This window comes from Triticum dicoccoides, chromosome 2A, assembly GCF_002162155.2.
Source record: "Triticum dicoccoides isolate Atlit2015 ecotype Zavitan chromosome 2A, WEW_v2.0, whole genome shotgun sequence".
Taxonomy (NCBI): Eukaryota; Viridiplantae; Streptophyta; class Magnoliopsida; order Poales; family Poaceae; genus Triticum; species Triticum dicoccoides.
The window spans coordinates 335,887,092-335,902,487 of NC_041382.1; positions in this window are offsets into that span (position 1 = coordinate 335,887,092).

The window sequence follows — 15,396 nt, forward strand, 5'->3', positions numbered from 1 at the left end:
TTCATGACTTTGCGAAAGGGAACACGTAGTGTTTGCCCGTCCCCCCAAACCGATACTTGAGGTTTGTACTGCAACTACGTGTCAACATGGATGAAACACACCTAACTTTTGCATGCGCGTGTGAGTGACTGACCGTCTCCCATGCCAAATTACAACGGAATCGGAGTATGAACACAAGTTTCATTACATCGGGAGGCCTTTTCTCCGTATTTTCACAAAGAAGATGATAGTAAATGCATCGAGTGTCCAAACACACCGAAATTTTGCATGCGTGCTTCTGTGGCACACTGTAGCGTGTGAAAAAATGGTGATGTTTCATGACTTTGCGAAAGGGAACACCTAGTGTGTTGGGGATATTACTACTCGGCGTAAACCGGCCAGGACAGGCCGGGTTAACTTCATCAGTAGTTGAGTATGTTAAAAGCCCATGAGGGCAGATGAGGGCTAAAGGCCCATAATCGGTTTAAGGCCTATAGCTATAAACCGGCGTCGGTATGTAACTTGTGTTACAAGTTAGGAATAGTGGAGACCGAACCGGACGCATCTGTAAACCGGTATCGGGACTCTGTAAACCGACGGGCGTCACCCATGTATATAAGGGGACGACCCGGCGGCGGTTCAAGGGGAGACAACAACTCGAGACATAGGCGAAGCTTGTTTGCTCCCTAGTCATCGAAACACACATCAATTCCATCACAACTAGACGTAGGCTTTTACCTTCATCGAAGGGGCCGAACTAGTATAAACTCCCTTGCATCCTTGTGTCCTCTTTAACCCCTTCAAGCTAACCAGTCGCGGTGGCTCCACGACTAAGTCCTTTCTCTAGGACATCTGCCGTGACAAAACCACGACAGTTGGCGCCCACCGTGGGGCTATCGCACGATGGTTTCCGGATCTTGGAGGGCCGCTTTGAAGGACTCGAGGGCTACGCTGTAGGCCGGATGACTAAGAGTCGTTGCAGCAAACTCTACATCAACGACGCAGGCTGGGGCCCCGAGGCCGGTTCAATTGAGTACGGGTACCGGGTCCCCTTTGGTAGCATTCACGTTTTCATTGGCAAGATCGGTGAACCGGGCCCTGAGCCGGACATCTGCACCGACCTCGTCGAGATGGCTCAGCATGCACGATCCGCCCGGGTTAAACCGTCCATGAAGCGTGCCTTCGTGGGAATGATCCATGGAGGGAGTTATGAGGACGGATCGGAGCTTCGCGGGGCGACTGCCGTTCGTTCCGGCGACGAATCTTCGACCGGAGAAACCGAATCTCTTTATCAGCTACAAGATGGCCGGATTGAGAGCTGTTCCGATCGCGACAGTATTCCGGACCCCTCTGATCTGCCTAACCGGGTTGGAATATTCATGACCAGAACACAAGCAGCGCTTCACTCTTCGACATCCACGGCAGCGATCTCCAGTTCAGCAGCGGCAATGGCTGCCGGGGCAGGAGGCCCTATGCACCCGCCGGCTCAGGTTCTATCAGAACTATTTGATGCGTTGGCTGTGCTTATGGCAGAAGTTAATCCGCCAGATCAGGACGCTCACAACACGGAGATTACAAAGGTAAAGGAACAAATCACCCAGGCCAAGACGGATCTGGCGGCTGAGGACACCAGGATGGCCGCAGAGCGGGCCGCTTTAGACGCACAGGCCTACATGCATATGTTGGACCAGAGCGCGTCACATGAAGTCATGAGGAAGCACCGGTCCCGCTTACCTCCGATTTTCGAGGCCAGAGACCTTTTCAACACTCCAGGACCAAGAGCCAGCAATCCGCTGGAGGGGAACCGGGCAGAAGCCCCTGGGACCGGTGCACCGGTTCAGCCCCGTCAGATGGACCCACCTCGTCAAAACGCCGTTATACCTCAGGATGCTTTAACACCTCCGGGTCACTACTCCAATCCAATGGACAATCTTGTTGCCGTTGCTGCACGGCTGGAGGCCATTCCAGTTGAACGTGACTCGCCGCAGGCAGTAGAGACGCGATGGGTCAAGGAACTTCTGAGGACAGCTTTGGCCCAACATGAGGCGTACTCGTACAACCGCGACCGGATCCACTCGACCCCCCGTCCAAGCCGGAGTTATAGCAGACATATGGATGAACCGGTAGTTTCAAGTAATGAACGACGTGGGGCACCCCATGGCAACAACCCGACGGCTGGTGCTGATGACGCTCAGGAAGTGGTGAACCGGGCCCGAGCGCGCATGGAGGCCGAGTTAGCCGAACAGCATCAGGTTCGGCAGCTCACGCCGGTTCGTCCAACCATTTCGATCGAACCTGGTGTTACTTCTAGTTCTTTGGGGTGCCTTGCCTCGTCCCCGCTTTACGCAACGTGCGCCTGCCCAAGGATTTCAAAGGCCCACGCAAGGTACCAAATTAGACGGCGGATCAACCTCCAGAGACATGGTAGAGCTATGATATGGCCATGGAGATGCTTGATGTGGATGACACGGCGTGTGCGAAATACTTCACCATGATGCTTGAAGGAACGGCCCGTACTTGGTTAAAAAGCTTGCCAGCTAATTCTATCAGTTCATGGGCCCAATTACGAGCCCGGTTTATCAACAATTTCAAGGATACCTGTAAATAGCCTATGTCGATAGTGGACTTAGCTGCATGCGTCTAGGAGGAAGGAGAATCAACGACTCATTGGGTGCGCTGGGTTTCACAAGTGTTGCACTCCTCAGACCGCATCAACGCTGACACCGCAGTATTAACCCTAGAAGGCAACTGCCGGTTTGGGCCCCTGAAGTTGAAATTGGGACGGATGAAGCGTCATTGCACCGACATGGGGACCCTCATGGCTGCTTTGGTTAAATATGCTGATTCTGATAATACCAAGGATCCCGAATCTGATGATGACAAGACAGGGAAGGGGAAGAAGAACAACAGCGCCAAGGGTCAGCAGCATCACTGGGTAGGCAATGGCGGAGGAGGCAAGCATAAAGCGGATGGTAACATGGATTTTGTGGCTAATACCAACGCACAGGACAATGGTCAGCGGCGCAAGGGTAGGCCGAAAAATCGTAGTGGAGCACGCAACCCTAACCCAAACCACCTGAACTATCTGCTAAGTCAGCCCTATCTAAGACATGGGACGAAGGAGGAGCCAGCAAACCACCTTTGGAAGGATTGCTTTATTATGCAGGAGTTCAAGAATTCTAATAATTTCCGGTATGATCACAGATCTGGCGGTGGCTCAGGGTCCGGGCCGGGTTACGGTGGAGGAAGTACCGGTTCAGGATTTAATGGTAATCCGGGCAGACAGAATGGTCAAAATGGTCAGAACAACCAGGGTGGTTACAACCAACAGCAGCAACAGTCAGGTTACCAGAGCAACCCAAAACAGTTGAGTAGTGGGCAGTACCATGTCTTTACAACCAGCTTGGACAAGCGAGACCGGGAGGTTCAGAGACGGGCAGTCAACTCTGTTGAACCGGCCACACCCCGTTATCTACGTTGGTCCGAACAACTAATCATATGGAGCAGAGAGGATCACCCACCCCAGGTCGATAATCCGGGTCAGTTGGCTCTGGTGGTGGCGCCTCAGGTGGGAGGTTATAAGTTCACCAAGGTGCTCATGGATGGAGGGAGCAGCATTAACATCCTGTACTATGAAACCTTCCGTGGTAAGGGACTAACAGATAAGAATCTGAAACCGTCCAATACAGTATTCCACGGTGTAGTGCCTGGCAGATCAGCATATCCCGTTGGTAAGATAGCTCTTCAAGTGGCCTTTGGGGATGATCATGATTCCAGGTCGGAGACATTGACGTTTGAAGTGGTGAAAATCCAAAGTCCATATCATGCCCTATTTGGGCGACCGGCATATGCCAAGTTTATGGCTCGGCCCTGTTATGTGTATTTGCAGCTCAAGATGCCGGGTCACAAGGGGACAATAACGGTTCACGGAAGCCGCAAAATCGCTTTGGAATGCGAGGAAGGAGATGCGGCTTATGCAGAGTCGGTTTGTGCCACCGAGGAGTTGAAGTACTATAAAGACAATGTTGATCCGGCGGACATGACTCCGTTGAAGAAGCCAACTACAGAGCATGATCCGGCCCTGAAGTTCAAATCGACAGCAGAAACTAAGCTTGTTGACTTCGTACCTGGCTATTCATCCAAGCAGTTCAGCATCAGTGCCAACTTGGATCCGAAATAGGAAAGCGCGCTCATCGAGTTCATCCGTGAGAATCAGGACATTTTTGCATGGAAGCCCTCTGACATGCCAGGTGTACCGAGGCAACTCGCTGAGCACACCCTTAACGTGGATCCTAAATATAAACCGGTGAAACAGTTCCTCCGCCGGTTTAACGAAGAAAGACGCAAGGCGATTGGAGAAGAGGTAGCCAGGCTCTTAGCAGCTGGTTTTATTGTTGAAGTATTTCACCCTGAGTAGTTTGCCAATCCGGTGCTAGTCCTTAAGAAAAAAGGCACCTGGCGCATGTGTGTGGATTACACAGATCTTAATAAGGCTTGTCCAGCAGATCCTTTTTCCCTCCCCCGTATTTATCAAATCATTGATGCTACGGCGGGTTGTGAGCGTTTAAGTTTTTTGGATGCATATTCTGGCTATCATCAGATCAAAATGGCAGTTAAGGACCAGGAGAAGACAGCATTCATAACTCCCTTTGGAGCCTTCTGCTATGTGTCTATGCCCTTTGGGCTCAAAAGTGCCCAAGCAACTTATCAACGGTGTGTACAGAATTGTCTTCACAAGCATATTGGCCGTAATGTACATGCTTATGTGGATGATATCGTGGTTAAATCCAGGGAGAAGGAAACTCTGGTTGACGATTTGAAGGAAACCTTTGATAACCTAAGGACGTACAAGATGATGCTTAATCCGGACAAGTGTGTCTTTGGTGTACCGGCGGGCAAGTTATTGGGTGTTCTGCTGTCCAACAGGGGAATTGAGGCTAATCCGAAGAAGATCACAGCCATCACCTCCCTGGCTAAACCGAAGTGTATCAATGATGTTCAACGCCTGGCAGGCCGGATTGCCGCGTTAAGCCAGTTTATCAGCCGCCTTGGTGAGAAGGCGATCCCTTTGTATCAGATGTTGAAGAAGACGGATCAGTTCGTCTGGAGTTCTGCTACTGATGAAGCATTTGAGGACTTAAAGCGGCAATTGGCCAATCCGCCTGTGCTCGCCGCTCCCATTGACAAGGAGCCGTTACTGCTATATGTTGCTGCTAATGCTCGTGCGGTCAGCGTGGCTATTGTGGTGGAGCGAAAGGAGGCAGGTAAGGAGCATCCGGTTCAACGTCCGGTATATTATATCAGCGAGGTACTCATTGAGTCCAAGCAAAGGTATCCGCATTGGCAGAAGCTGGTGTACGGAGTTTTTATGGCAAGCCGGAAGCTTAAGCAATATTTCCAAGGGCACCCGATTACGGTGGTCAGTTCTGCTCCTTTGGGAGATATCATCCAGAACCAAGAAGCAACTGGCCGGATTGCAAAGTGGGCTATAGAGCTGGGGCCGTACGGTTTGAAGTATGTGCCTCGGACAGCGGTTAAGTCTCAAGCACTTGTTCATTTCATCAATGATTGGACGGAAATGCAAGCACCTGAAGAAAAGCCGGATCATACGTATTGGACCATCCATTTTGACGGATCCAGGCAATTGGAAGGCTCGGGGGCTGGAGTCGTACTAACTTCCCCACGAGGTGATAAGTTTTGTTATGTTCTCCGTTTAATGTTCTCTTGTACTAACAATGCAGCTGAGTATGAAGCCTTACTCCATGGTCTCCGGATGGCTAAGGAGATGAATCTAAGTCGAGTTAAGTGCTTCGGTGACTCGGACCTTGTGGCTCAGCAAGTGTCTGGCACTTGGGACTCCAAGGACCCACTCATGGCAGCATATCGTTGTGAGGTGGATATTGTTGCAGGTTATTTCAAAGGCTATCAGGTGGACCATGTGGACCGGCGGAAAAATGAAGCAGCGGACGCTTTAAGCCGGCTGGGCTCTCAGCGCAAACCGGTCCCGCCCAATGTTTTCCTGGATGTGCTGCACAACCCGTCGGTGAAGATCCCTGGTGAAGAGGATTTGGCTATTCCTGATCTGGAGGCTCAATTGGTGGCAGTTCTTCATGTTATTCCGGATTGGACGCTTCCTTACCTGGCGTACAAGAACCGGGGTGAGTTGCCAGAAGATGAGATTCTGGCCCGGCAGATAATCCGGCGATCCAAATCCATGGTTGTCATCAACGGTGAGTTGCATCATTGCAGCGTATCAGGAGCTTTTCAACGTTGCGTGTCTCCTGAAGAAGGCCATGAAATTTTGCGTGAGATCCACGAAGGAGATTGTGGTCACCACGCCAGTTCAAAGTCTCTGGTGGCTAAAGCGTTTCGCCATGGTTTCTATTGGTTAACTGCTCATGCTGATGCGAAGGATCTGGTCAGACGATATGATGGTTGCCAAAGGTTTTCAAGACGTGCTCATGTACCGGCTCAAGAATTGAGGATGATTCCAATTACTTGGCCATTTGCGACTTGGGGGCTGGATATGGTTGGGCCTTGCAAAAGGTCCAAAGATAAGAAGACCCACCTCCTGGTGGCGGTGGACAAGTTGACAAAGTGGGTGGAGGCAGAACCTGTTAGCAAGTGTGATGTGGGCATGGCGGTTTAGTTCATCAAAAAGGTGATTTTCCGATTTGGCTTTCCGCACAGTATTATCACAGATAATGGTACCAATTTGTCCAAAGGTGCTATGAAGGAGTTCTGCGAATGGGAGCACATCCGGCTCGACGTTTCATCAGTGGAACATCCACAGTCCAATGGTCAAGCAGAAAGAGCTAATCAAGAGATCTTGAGAGGCATCAAGCCCTGGCTCATGGTTCCTTTGCAGAGAACGTCGGGTTGTTGGGTAGAAGAATTACCATCTGTGCTATGGAGCATCAATACAACACCCAACAGATCAACAGGATACACACCATTCTTCATGGTTTATGGAGCAGAGGTGGTTCTCCCCAGTGACATCCGTCATGATTCACCTCGTGTCATGGCTTATGTTGAAGCGGACAACAAGACAGCACGGCAAGATGCTTTGGACCGGTTGGATGAAGAGCGTGACATCGCAACCGCCCGATCGGCGATTTACCAGCAGGATCTTCGTCGTTATCACAGTCGTCGGGTCAGAACCAGAGCCTTTCAGGAAGGAGATTTGGTGCTTCGGCTCATCCAAGATCGGACTAACATGCATAAGCTATCCCCACCTTGGGAGGGGCCTTTCGTGGTCAGCAAGAATCTGCACAACGGGTCGTACTATCTGATCGATATTCGAGAGCATAAGGACTCACGTACATCAGAGGAGGAGACTAACAGGTCGTGGAATATAGCTCATCTTCGGCCTTACTATACCTGAGCCATTGGCTATACTTATGTACATATTACAACAATGTATATATTCTGAGTAGATATAATAAACCGGAACCTTGGCTAAAGCGGGGTATCTGTTCTTTTACATCATGTGAGGTTACACGGAGTTGCTCTAAAGCGGCCTCCGGTTTACCCCTTGAGTTCCCTTTGCTAAAAGCATCATGTTATATCACTTGGAGGATTGGTCGTGTCCAAACCAATACCATGCCTCTTGATAGGCGAAAGCCACCAGATCACTTGGGGACTTGGTCATGTCTGAACCAGTCATGCCTCTTGGATGGCCTAAGGCCACAGAATCACTTGGGGGTTTGGTCGAACCCGAACCATGACCATGCCATTTGGTCGGCATAAATGCCACAAGAATCACTTGGGGACCTGGCTAACTAGAACCATAGTTACACCTAATGGGAGCTTGGTCGTGTTGGGCCATGGTAACACCATTTGATCAGTTTAAATAAATCTTTTTTGGCAAACCTTTTTGTCGTTGCTTTTGCTTCATACTTTTCTTTGAAGGGTTTTTTTTGCTTTTTATTCTGTTCTTTAAACTGACAAAGTTTTTTAACCAATCAATTGACGGAACATAGTTCACGTCAATCCGGAGACTATTTGTCCGGTTTGATCCTTGTTGATAACATCCTCTTATGGAGTAACACGGTGTTTATTATAACCCAACACGGTTTACATGGTAACCAGCGTCATATACATATACAGGAGTTGCTATTTCCTCCAACGATGTGGGTTTGCAAAACTCCGCTTCAAGGTTGGCCAAGCCAACTTCACACTCAACGGTGGCAGGTATTATGTATCTCAATTTTTTTGATCATATACTTAAAATTTTGTTTTGGATGTTTTGAATTTATATATACAGACATCATATTCCGCCTGACGGTACAACCGCGGTGGCACTTAACGAATTTATTATTTCAGAAAGTATTTTGGAAAAGTTCATTACCACAGGAAGAACAAGTTATGCGCGAAGGCATATCAACATCAAAAATATCAGCTAGCCTATTACAAGGCAACATGGTGCCCATAATAACATAATTGTTTTTCACAGAGGAGAGACAGTTTTAAAACCGGCTTCCGGTTTAAGCTTGGCCACCAGCCTGGCCTGAAGGTTGTGGATCATGCTGCGCCGCTTCAGCTTTCGTTTCTCTACCCAGTGGCTGGAAATCCACAGTTGTCCAGTCGATTCCCATTAATGCTTGAAAAACAGCCTCGTCATGGATTAGCGAAGACGGGTCAATATCGGGAGCGTAAGTATGCTTACGGATTGGAGGGATCAGGTTTTCCGATTCATGGATTGGTGCAGCTATTCGCTTGTTCTGGCTGTCATATTGGGCTTGATAATGAGACAAATCTGCTTCCTCGGCCAGTTGACAAGCTAGCGGACGTACCTCCCGGTTTATGGCTCGCAAATCCGCTTGACCAAATTCTGACCCGTCTTCCTTCAAGCTGGGATAACCCTGAGCCGCTTCAATAGGATCAAAATCCGGCACCCAGGCTTTTGCCCAGATTAAAGCATTGATTGCACCGGTTCGAGCAGCAGATTTCTTCAGCTCTTCAACCCGGGCAGGAAGCACTGACAATTTCATCAGAGTATCTTGAATCAAACTAGGCGCCAGTTTGTTATGAGACGCGATATAGATGATCCGCTGGGCACCGGTATACTACTATTCAACCAAGGTATAGGCAGCCTTCAATTTCTTCCGCACATCTGACCCCAAGTGACCGATGCGTGTCCCTGAAATACCATAAAGGGTTAATAAACCGGCGACTCTGTAAGAAGGTAGAACCAATTCAGAAGACAAGCTGGCTTACCAAAGATAGCAGTGGTCATGGCATGAACGTGCCGCTTTATGCTAGTCAGTTCATCCGTCACTGGTTTCAGTGCAGCCTCGGCATCCTCTGCTCGTTTGATCAAAGCGGACTTTTCAGTGGCCCAATCCGCCCATTTCTTCTTGAAGTTATCCTTAAGTTGTTCCATGGCGCTTAAGGCACTGGCCAATTCCTCTTTTGCCTTGGAGGTTTCAGCCTGTTGGGTTTTCAGGTTTTCATGCAGATCGATGACTTGGTTTTCTTTTGCCTTCAGCTTCGCCTGCAGGCATACAGATATATGTTTCAACAAATCGGTAGAAGGATTCAAGTGCCAACCACATAAAAAGTTATGTGCTTAGCACTTGGGGGCTAATGCATATTCAATCTTCATCTTTCAATTGTTTACAAAGTCCCAAGCTCAATACAAGTATTCAACTTGGCACTTTGGGGCTAATGCGTATTCGATCTTCATCTTTTCAAAGTCCCAAGCTCAATACAAGTATTCAACTTGGCATTTGGGGGCTAATGGCTATTTGATCATATGTATTCTGATGCGGCAGTTTCAATTACTTAAAGTACCGGTTTAACTACGCTAAGTTGAACCGGCCCTTGGGGACTACATCAGCAAATTTCAAAGCATCAAGATTCATATTATTAAGTCCCGGTTTGAAAGAATATTTCAAATCGTCCCTTAGGGGCTAGGAGAGTCAGCAAGAATGAAAACATACAAGCAGGAAGGAGCATATGGAAGTTACCTCATATTTATCCTTCATCATGTTAACCAGACCGGCTTCATAGTCACGGCTGGTATATAGCCGGTTCAGATAGCCGGAATGGATATCTTGGGCGTTCAGAGCAGCGTAAGCCGTCAGATCAGCATTCCACTTGCCTTTGCCAAAAGCAGCTAATTCTTCCTTGGCAGAATGTTTGGATAAAGCGACAGGATTGCTTGGCTCAGTATGGCCAGTGCCAGTAATGACAACTTCATCATCATTGGTACCGCCGGTTTGCACTGGAGCTGTTGGCTTGTCAGTAGGTTTTGCGGGACCGGTGGAGCTTTCAACCCGGAGGGAACCTGTGGGCTGACGGATAGGACCTGAGGTATCAGTAGGTCTTTCCTCAGCAGTAAGATCATCATCCGGCTGCGGTGGATCATTGGGAATACCCTCAGGAATAGCCGCTTCAAGATTGGGTGTTGTGCCTGGTTCAAGAATGACATCTTCTTCGTCCGCTTTATCCAGGCGGGCCTTCTTGCTCGGCCTAGGTTTGGCCCTGAGAAGAATAACAAAATTAAATACAGCATATGTTCTAAGGCAATATACTGCAAACATCACAATAAATATAGCTTACCCAAGCACCGTTTTGAGCGGTGGGAGCTAAGTGGCCGATGACTCGCCAGAAGATGAGTGGGAAATAACCTGATAATCAGAGTCAGACAGATTAAGAGGTTGACGAAAGCAGCCCGCTTTAGGACAAGCACTGACAAGCGAATTAGAGACCTCGGAATGACGTTTCCGAACCGGACTGTTCGGTAAATCGGTGGAGGTAACTACCTGGCCACTGTGCCGGGTGGTGCGGCGAGCTTCGTGTTGTTGAGTCTTCATAAGAAGTTTAGGATCCAAATAGGCAAGAGGATGAGAAAATTTAACTTTCCGGTTTGCCTGACGTATTTTTTGTGAAGGCAAAGTTTCTGAATCGGAAGAGAGAATAATTACCTCTGCAACATCCGCATGGCTGGCTTCGGCATCATCCTGACAAATATCATCATCAATAAGATGCATGAAAAATAAACCAAGTGAGTCAAGCTCTACCTCAAAGTCCGGATTATCCACCTCATCATCAGGGGCCGGATTAGAAGATGCAGTGGTTCTTTTCCGGTGGGCGGTCTTCTTCACAGCTTTAGTTTTTTGCCGGATTGCTCTTTCCGGTTTATCTGTTTTCTCTGGTTTCTCCTGCGGCAGCTTTTTGCTCCAAAACGGATCATCGCCCTGATTATGCAGACACTGATATTAAAAACAATGACCAGACATATCAATAACAGATTCAGCAAAGAGAAAAATCAAAGTCTTATAGCTGGCGGTTTGTTGGTGGCACAGAAGGGAAGCAGGCCGGTTCTAGCGCAGATGTGCACCGGTTCATTCAGTATCTTACGCACAGCCTCTGTGATTTCTTCACCGGAGAGTTGGAGTCTTGAATGTCGCAGTGGGTCATCCACACTATCAGTATATTCGCACATCAAACCGGAGCGCTGACTAAGGGGCAGTATGCTCCATGATATCCAACAGCGAGCAAGGTCAACCCCTGTTAAACCGTTGGCCATAAAGGCTCTGAGCTTTGACAGCTGGGGAGAATATTTGCTTCTCTCCTGGGCAGTCAATCATTGAGGAAAAGGATGGGTATTGCTGAGCCGCTCCGGACGAAAGCCAGGCAAGGGATTCTCACTAGCAGGGGAGGTGTCTTTGCAGTAGAACCATGTCTGATTCCACTCCTTGGGATGACTGTGCACCTTGGCGTGAGGGTATGTGACCTCTTTCCTTTTTTGAATCGCCATGCCACCTAACTCCGTATTAGAGCCATCAGTAAACTCAGTACGGCGGTTTAGATTGAAAAGATCTCTGAATAATTCCACTGTGGGCTCCTCTTGAAAGAACACCTCACAGAGCACTTGGAAGTGGCACATATTTGTAACAGAATTGGGGCCAGTGTCTTGCGGATGGAGTTGGAAATCAGCTAGAACATCCTGGTAAAATTTAGAACCGGGCGGTTTAAAACCCCGGGCTAAGTGGTCTACAAAAACAACAACCTCTCCTTCTCGAGGTGTGGGGGGGCATTCTTTGCCAGGAGCCCTCCAATGGATGGTGTCTTTGCTGCCCAAGGCGCCAATCAGGACTAAATCGTCCAGTTGATCCTCTGTGATGCGAGAAGGGACCCAATTGCACTCATACACTTGCTTGGCCATGATGAAATCTACAAGGTACATTGATATGTGCAATGTTAAACCGGAAGCAGATCTATCTAAACCGGAGTTTTATGAAGCAACAGCATCACGGCGGTTCAACAAGGGGACTAATGATATATGATAGATTGCTTTTTAAAAGGTGAACCGCCTATGTGGTAAAGATGATACAGATCTAAGGCAAGAATGACTAAGGAAGGTAAAAACAGATTTCATAAGATCGCAGTGAAATTTTGGATCTACCGTAAGACAGGAAAATAAAAGGATTTAGACCTAAAAGGTTGATCTCAAAGCAATTCACAAGGGACCAGATTAGTGTTTTACGCGCATAAAGGTTTGCTTTGGTAACAAAAGATAAGCCATTACGGGGAATACATCAGGTTTGAAGTTTTATTCATGGGCTAAAGAAGAAACAAAGGAAGAACAGCGCCAGAGTCTCGATGAACTTCGACGAACAAGGAAACCCTAGAACAGATCTGCGGGGGAAAGGAAAGAAGATTTACCGGAGCTGAGGAAGAAGCGGAAGGTCGCCACGATGCTCTGGTGTTCTCAGGTCGATGCAGCGGCCAAGGTTGATGCAGAGGTCGACGGTGGTGGCGGAGCTCCCAAGCTGGGCGACGCGAGGAAGAGGAAGCAGAAGGGGTCGGAGGGAAGGAGAAAGGAAATGACCCTTCGGTCCTATTTATAAAGAAAGGGATATGTCAGGCGCGAGAATCAAGGAGCCGCGAGTTTGGAAACAAAGCTGCAGCCTTAATTGTCGCAGGCTTGTTAACAGGATAAGGTTCTTTATAACCAGTGACGTCACACCGGTGTACCGCGAGCAGAGAAGATGACATCACGGCGGTTCAACAAAATACAAGAAGATGTTGAAGATGAAGATTTTTGCTAAGGATTGACATGAACTTGTTCAAATCAATTTGGGGCCTAATGTTGGGGATATAACTACTGGGTGTAAACCGGCCAGGACAGGCCGGGTTAACTTCATCAGTAGTTGAGTATGTTAAAAGCCCATGAGGGCAGATGAGGGCTAAAGGCCCATAATCGGTTTAAGGCCTATAGCTATAAACCGGCGTCGGTATGTAACTTGTGTTACAAGTTAGGAATAGTGGAGACCGAACTGGACGCATCTATAAGCTGGTATCGGGACTCTGTAAACCGACGGGCGTCACCCATGTATATAAGGGGACGACCCGGCGGCGGTTCAAGGGGAGAAAACAACTCGAGACATAGGCGAAGCTTGTTTGCTCCCTAGTCATCGAAACACACATCAATTCCATCACAACTAGACGTAGGCTTTTACCTTCATCGAAGGGGCCGAACTAGTATAAATTCCCTTGCGTCCTTGTGTCTGCTTTAACCCCTTCAAGCTAACCAGTCGCAATGGCTCCACGAGTAAGTCCTTTATCTAGGACATCTGCCGTGACAAAACCACGACATAGTGGATGCCCGTCCCCCCAAACCGATACCTGAGGTTTGTACAGCAACTACATGTCAACATGGACGAAACGCACCCAACTTTTGCATGCGCGTGTGAGTGACCCCCACTATCTCCCATGCCAAATTCCAACGGAATTGGAGTATGAACGGAAGTTGCGTCATGTCGGGAGACCTTTTCTCTGTATTTTCACGGAGAAAATTGTAGTAAATGCATCGAATGTCCAAACACACTGAAATTTTGCATGCATGCTTGTGTGGCACACTGTAACGTGCGATAAAAATGGTGATGTTTCATGACTTTGCGTAAGGACACACCTAGTGGATGCTCGTCCCCCCAAACCAATACATGAGGTTTGTACTGCAACTACATGTTAATATGGACGAAACGCACCCAACTTTTGCATGCGCGTGTGAGCGACCCCCACCATCTCCCAGGCCAAATTACAACGGAATCGGAGTACGAACGGAAGCTGCGTCATGTCGGGAGGCCTTTTCTCCGTATTTTCACGGAGAAAATGATTGTAACTGCATCGAGTGTCCAAACGCACCGAAATTTTGCATGGGTGCTTGTGTGGCACACTATAGCATGTGAAAAAAATGCTGACGTTTCATGACTTTGCGAAAGGGAACACCTAGTGGATGCCCGTCCCCCCAAACCGATACCTGAGGTTTGTACTGCAACTACATATCAACATGGATGTAACGCACCCAACTTTTGCATGTGTGTGTGAGTGACCCCCACTGTCTCCCACCCCAAATTTCAACTGAATCGGAGTACGAATGGAAGTTGCGTCACGTCGGGAGACCTTTTCTCCGTATTTTCACGGAGAAAATGATAGTAAATGCTTCGAGTGTCCAAACGCACCGAAATTTGGATGTGTGCTTGTGTGGCACACTGTAGCGTGTGAAAAAAATGGTGACGTTTTATGACTTTGCGAAAAGGAACACCTAGTGGATGCCCATCCCACCAAACCGATACCTGAGGTCTGTACTTCAACTACATGTCAACATGGACGAAACACACCCAACTTTTGCATGCGCGTGTGAGTGACCCTCACCGTCTCCCATGCCAAATTACAATGGAATCGGAGTACGAACGGAAGTTGCATCATGTCGGGAGGCCTTTTCTCCTTATTTTCATTAAGAAAATGATAGTAAATGCATCACGTGTCCAGACGCCCCGAAATTTTGCATGCAAGGCCTGTGTGGCCCACTGTAGCGTGTGAAAAAATGGTGACGTTTCATGACTTTGCGAAAGGGAGCACCTACTGGATGCCCGTCCCCCCAAAATGATACCTCAGGTTTGTACTGCAACTACATGTCAACATGGACGAAACACACCTAACTTTTGCATGCGCGTGTGAGTGACCCCCACCGTCCCCCATGCCAAATTTCAACATAATCCGAGTACGAACGGAAGTTGCGTCATCTCAGGTGACCTTTTCTCCGTATTTTCATGGAGAAAATCATAGTAAATGCATCGAGTGTCCAAACGCACCGAAAGTTTGCATGCGTACTTTTGTGGCACACTCTAGCGTGTATAAACAAAATGGTGACATTTCATGACTCTATGAAAGGGAATACCTAGTGGATGCCCTCCCCCCAAACCGATACTTGAGGTTTATACTGCAACTACATGTCAACATGGATGAAATGCACCCAACTTTTGCATGCGCGTGTGAGTGACCCCCACCGTCTCCCACGCCAAATTTCCACGGAATCGGAGTATGAATGGAAGTTGCATCACGTTGGGAGACCTTTTCTCCGTATTTTCATGGAGAAAATGATAGTAAATGAATTGAGTGTCC